The sequence below is a fragment of the Xenia sp. Carnegie-2017 genome, unplaced genomic scaffold (genome assembly GCF_021976095.1).
Source record: "Xenia sp. Carnegie-2017 unplaced genomic scaffold, XeniaSp_v1 HiC_scaffold_23, whole genome shotgun sequence".
Taxonomy (NCBI): domain Eukaryota; kingdom Metazoa; phylum Cnidaria; class Anthozoa; order Malacalcyonacea; family Xeniidae; genus Xenia; species Xenia sp. Carnegie-2017.
The window spans coordinates 10939849-10945942 of NW_025813486.1; the positions used below are offsets into that span (position 1 = coordinate 10939849).

Sequence of the window (6094 nt, forward strand, 5' to 3'; positions counted from 1 at the left end):
TTAATTTTCTTTGAAATCCAATGTTTTTTATAAAAAATTATAATGAATGTTTGACCACAAACTACGAGAAATCATTTGTATTTGTAATAGAAAAAATTATTTTAAGGTAATAGAAAGGAAAACTAAAATTACGTTTTTTTCTTTTTTTTCAATGACACAGTTTATTGCATGTTGGAGTATTTCATTTTAGACATTAAAAGCCGTAAATAGACTTTTGTAAGTAAATCATATAGCGAACGAACGAGAGTCGCATTTTGGATGCAATATAAATTGTATATATCACAAATTGTTTGATTGTCCTAAATCAAATAAGACATCACAGACAACTGTAGTAAAATTTATTTCATCACCAATGTTTCCATGCTTTATTTGTGCCTGCAAAATAATATATGATGGTTGCATACCGCAATCCCCAAGTTACATATTTGCTTCTTGTACTTTTCTAGCTAAGCCAAAATTTAATTAAAATACTTCTAATGTTAACAAGCTTTTATCGAGCTTATCTATGTAGCAAGCACAATTAAGTTGCTCAGCTCTAGATTCAAACTATTGCCTTCCACGTCAAATCCTGACTCAATTTCAAATTCCTTGTGGGCATCCAACTTAGTTTTCCAAACGTACAAACAACGACCATTCAGTCAAATCAACTTTTAACGAAATGAGCCAATTTGATCTAAAGACTAAAACATAATTATCTAGACATTAAATACAACGTATTCATTTACCCGAGACATGACATATAGAAAATATTCAGTCGTAATTGCTGAAATGCTGCATGAATATCAAAGACATTTAATTTAATGATACGTATATTTTACTATTGTTTCCATACTTTCAAAGTATCACGCACAGGACCTTTCAAAGCCTCCTAACGCTTTTGCCACGTCGAACTAAACACATCACAGCATGTAAAAGGAAATTCACTGAATCGATTTGAAACAGCCCACTGTTCGTCTTTTGAAATATATTAGTTCATTCAACGATTGGCATAGAGTATTTTTGCTCCTGATTTAGAAAGTCGTTTACTCGTGAATTAATAAACACGATGTGCAAAAAAGGAAACATAACTCTCTACGACACGATAATATCTAATCATTAAAGTCTTCTTGAGTTACGTTTTTATTCTGCTCGATAATGCTAAGAGGTCACAAAACACAATAAACATACAAAATTTACTTGCTTACATTTCAGTTCAGTGAATACACCGTCCTTACTCCTAGCACTGAAAGTTAATGTGCTTAAATGAATTGGCGACAAAGATAGCTTCCAAGTATCTTGTACTTCAGTACAGTAGTCGAATATTTCTGAGAACTGTTGATTTTCAAATGTTTGACAGACAAAATTTTTGCTAATTAACGATTCATGTTGGATTAGCTAATGATTAAGACACAATCTAAAGCAACAATTAAATATTTTAAACGGGATATAAAATTGAGAAGATGCAAACTGCAAAGAAACATAAGCCTAAAACAGAGAAAGTCAATTTCACATCAGCATCATTAGGCAAAGTAATACATAAGCATCAAATATATTTTGAAGTTTCGTTTTATTACATCGTTCTATGAAACATGTAGCGTGGTTAACACCGTTGATAGTTATCAATAGTTTATACAGTCTCTTTCACGATCAATAACGAACGTGCTAGTTAGACTTTGCGTGCTATAACAGACAAAGGAATATGTGTCGTGGTAAATTATATCAATAATGTTAGGTCGTATTGTGTTACAAATGTTCACTTTGCTCATGGAACGACGTTTATGTTTTTGAAGAAATATATATCTCGAATAAATTAGTTACTTTTTTGTTATTTTGTACGAAGACGCAGTTAACACAAAAGCACCTTTGGTATAATTTAGAAAACAAGAAAGATTAAGACACAAACAGGAAACTGTTCATACAAAGAAATCTTACGAATGATGTTGTTACTTTGAAAATAAAATTTTTGTCCTATATGTCTATAAAATTCGTGGCTGTGCACAATAGTCTTTGAAGCAAGCAAAATTTCTGAATAACTAAACCACCAGTTTCACTTATTTGAACGAGCTGTTTGTGGTGCTGTATTAAAAATAGTTCTTAATCATGACAAGTTGAAGTATCCTCACTTTAAACTAAAATGCATTAGGAGACAAAAAATAAAGATCTTAAAGTAAGATTCTTAAAGTGCTTCTTATTTGAACAATTTATACGCCTAATCAACAAGTGCATGCGGTCGCAAATATACAAAAATTTGATAGAATGAAATGATGGACTGAAACGTATTTCATTGTTGAAATCTTACACTTAATTCCGCATTTTCAAACTAATGTAAGGCGAAGAGACGTTAACACAAACATTTCTTACCTTCACAACTTTATAGTTCTTAATATACACCTATTCTTCTTCTGTACGACTGACGTCTGACGAAGCTATGTACTCGAGAAATACCAAGAAATTTATTTAAATAACAAAGTTTTTACATAATTAACCCGTGAACAGGAAACAGAAACGTTGCTAAGGATTTTACGATTATTCCACGAAAGTTTACGTGTATTACACGCTTACGTGAATTACACTCGCTTCTTTCACTCTTGACGTCATTACTGTTATTTCGTGTATGCTACTAACTAATGATGAGTGATGTCCCAAACAGTTTCCGACACACTCACCATATAACTCAGAATTGAAACATATGTCCAAAAGGAAATGATTTTGCATTGAAAAATAACTGGTTTTTTCCAAAAAATAGTAAATATAAGATTAAAACAAAATTAATGTTATGTCTACTCAGCTAATCGTTCAGTGTTCCTCCTCAGCATCTTTCTTAAGTCGTATCTTTGCTGCTACCTCTGCATCCCTTGTCAGTCGTGGAATAAACGTTGCAGCCTTTGGGTTTGGTTTCCACTTCTTCTCGTCGCAAGACAACTACAGTGTGTAAATTTGTTGAATAGGACATTCAAAGTTGCCGTCAGTCGTACGAATTTCTGCTCCTCGTATTACAACGTCTCTTCCTTTTACGACTCCTTCCGCTACTTCAAGTTTCCAAGTGTTTCTTTTTTTTGCTTCATCCTGAATGATAGCACCATCACCAAAATTGAGATAAGATGTTTGCTTACCGGTTTGTTGTTCAAGACGTTCACGTAGACCTCATACGTATTCCTTTGACCAACGTTCCCACATGGTTTCTTTGCACTTTTGAAGGAATTGCGCTCTTTTCCGCACGTCATCAACATCTTCTAAGGATAGAGTGTCGTTTTCAGGCAACCCAGTGGGATTAGCATCTAAAAATGAAGAGACAGAGTAAGATAGGAAGTTGGATGTCATCCTCAAGGTACGCGAGGAGGCGATCTTTGAGAGAAACTTCTGCGTCTAGGACAATTTCTTCCAATTCTTCAAATTTCAACGTCGATATGTTCGAACTATCCTCCTCAATATGGAGTACGACTGAGATTAAGCCTCCACTCAATCTCCTTGTCCGCCTGAAATGCATTAAATTTCTCGTCTCTTCTTACCTCTTTCAACCAACTGTCTGCAGCCTTGAACGTCTTTGCGTTATCAGAATAGATGATATTAGGTTGACCCCGTCTTGCAATAAACCTTCTCAGGTTGGGAATGAATTCGGTCAGTTTTATAGATCCTAAGAGTTCGATATATACTGCTCACGTTAATCTGCATCCGCAAAGTACTAGGTACGCTTTCTTCTCCGCCTTTGCCTTTGTCCGATAACGGATTGGACCTGCAAAGTCTACCACAACAACTTGAAACGGAGTTGTGCCTTAAGTTTTCGTCATTGGAAGGATTCCTGGTGGTGGTTTTACATACGATTTGACTCTGAATCTTACACAACCTTAGCAATTGGGTAGTACTTGCTTTACTAGTCTTCGCAGCCTTGGTGCCCAAAATTGCTCTTGCAGCTTAGCCACAGTCATAACCATACCGTAATGAAGTGAGCTGAGATGTGCAAGTTCGACTTCCTTTCAGTGAACATAGCATTGCGTGGTAGAAACACTGGATAATCTCCCTTGGTCTGACCACGACATACAAGGACCACACGTCCATGAAGTCGAACGAAGCTCCAAACAATTTCCTTTAAACTCAGGATTTTCTTTTGCACCGTTTTGTGTTTTCTTGATCCACCTAACTTCACTTTTCTTGACTTCACTTGTCATTAAAGGACCCTTCTTTTGCCAGTCCGTAGAACCTCTACATTTTTCTTTGAACATGAGTATTCACACACATATTGTCATGACCTTTTAGAGGTTAAATTTTTTTAATAAATGTGTGAAGCTGTTGTCGTTCTCGGTTAAAGCTGATGTAGTCAATACGTGTACACTTTTCTCAGGCTTAATCTCCTCCTCAGCTTCAATAGTACATTACTTTACTCGTTGTGGTGGCCACTTTAAAGGATCATTCAGCCATTCGGGACCGTTTCGCGTTGTTCGTTTCCAACAATATTTCCAGCACGACTTCCCATGTCTTCCGGATTCTGTTTAGTGTGTACTTAATGCCATTTCACACAAGCGTGACAATGTATTTTTGCAACACTGTTTGCAACAAATTGGCGATACTCTCCCCAACGGTTGATTTAGTAAAGTTCTAATGTAGAATCCAACCAGCAACGGACAGATGTTAATACTCCTCACCTATCGCACACTTTACATTCGGTAACAAGTTAACGGCCATGTGTCCATCAACCAATTCCAAGCGAGATATCGACAGATTTCGTTTTGCCAACATGGACTTTACACATACCATACCTTGCGTTACTCCATTCTTCTCATCACCTGCAAATGCTGCTGCTGACATCCCGACTTTGCTCGCATTACCAAAGGCATGAAGAGTGACAGCAGACACAGTTTGTTTATGCAGAGCTAAAAGTCGGTGAAGTTCGTAACTAGATGGAAGTCCCAAACAGCAATCATCCCAGCGTTTCCTTATGACAATGGCCAATTCACCATTCACATTTCTCAAAAAATGGTCTTGACCATCAATGTCCTTGGTGATACCCAAACAAAAGGGTTGTATATTGTTGCAAGTTGTGATAATGCACGTCTTCGCGACCAGACGGTTTCTTCGATTATCATTTGCTCTCTTAGAGTGTCCTTATCTTTATTCCTTTGAAGTCCCAATAGTTTAGCGAGTTACTTCCGTTTTGTTGGTCCGGTTTCGTTGACATAATGTCTTTGTCTTCAGCTTTAGGTAGAGTTTCTAGCACGGTCTCATTCGAATGCCATTTGTGCAGCTTGAAAGTGGCGTCTTCAAAGATCTCAATAGCTTGACTCCTCTTTCCATTAATTTCTGAAACAGTCATTCCACCTATCATTACATTGTGAATGTACAGATTTTAACGTATTTTTTCCACAAGGTTTGGGTTTTTCCTTCCCAAGACTTTACACGTTCCATTAAATCACCATTGAGTATAAAGGGAGAACATTTCAGACCAAACAGCGCCCTCATGAGCAGATTCGTGTACACGTCGTTGCTTCCAAGTGCTTTCTAGTGAAATCTAAGTGCATCTCACTCGGTCTGTCTGATCCTGACTTGGAGAAACGCCTTTTCCAGGTCACCATTGGGTAGAACAGGAGAGAATCATGATCTAACGAGAATGGACCAGAAAAGATTTTGCAGTCAGGGGCTCGGATTGAGGCAGTCATTCAGAGATGGTGAAATTCGTGATTTGCTGGCCGAAGCATCGTACACAATCCGCAGCTTAGTTGTCTCAGCTGCGTTATTCACCACTGCTTTGTGAAGTATGTAGAACTCCTTTTCAAACTTTTGTGGTGCCTTTTCAGTCGCCCTGTTCTCATACTGTTGTAGAATGACGTCATCATAGTCTTAATACGGATCGCTTACTTTTAGCCCTTTCATCAATTTTTCCAAACGTCAACAACTCCCCATTGCGTTTGTTGGTAGAGGTAGGGATTTGATTTCCAGGGTAAACTTGTTTCGTACGATCCTTCTTGGCTTCGGTGAAGTTGTTCTTGGAAATTATCAAAACACAGTTGTTGATCGTTTTCTCCGTTATCTTTTAGCACTAGGACGTCAAGACACATAATTTATCAAAGTCAATTTGTGATGTTTGGGACAGGAGCATGTTCGTTTTTTCCAGCTCAATTCC

The 6094-nt window shown here is 37.1% G+C and overlaps 1 protein-coding gene across 2 annotated transcripts in view; it reads right to left on the reverse strand.

Moving 5' to 3' along the window:
* LOC124449802 overlaps positions 1-2582 on the reverse strand; it is a 32167-nt gene extending 29585 nt beyond the window's left edge. For both annotated transcript variants that reach the window (XM_047000701.1, XM_047000702.1), the window contains exon 1: positions 2341-2582. The gene's annotated coding sequence lies outside the window, so the exon portion shown is untranslated. The remainder of the gene's footprint in view (positions 1-2340) is intronic.
* Positions 2583-6094: the final 3512 nt, after the last annotated feature.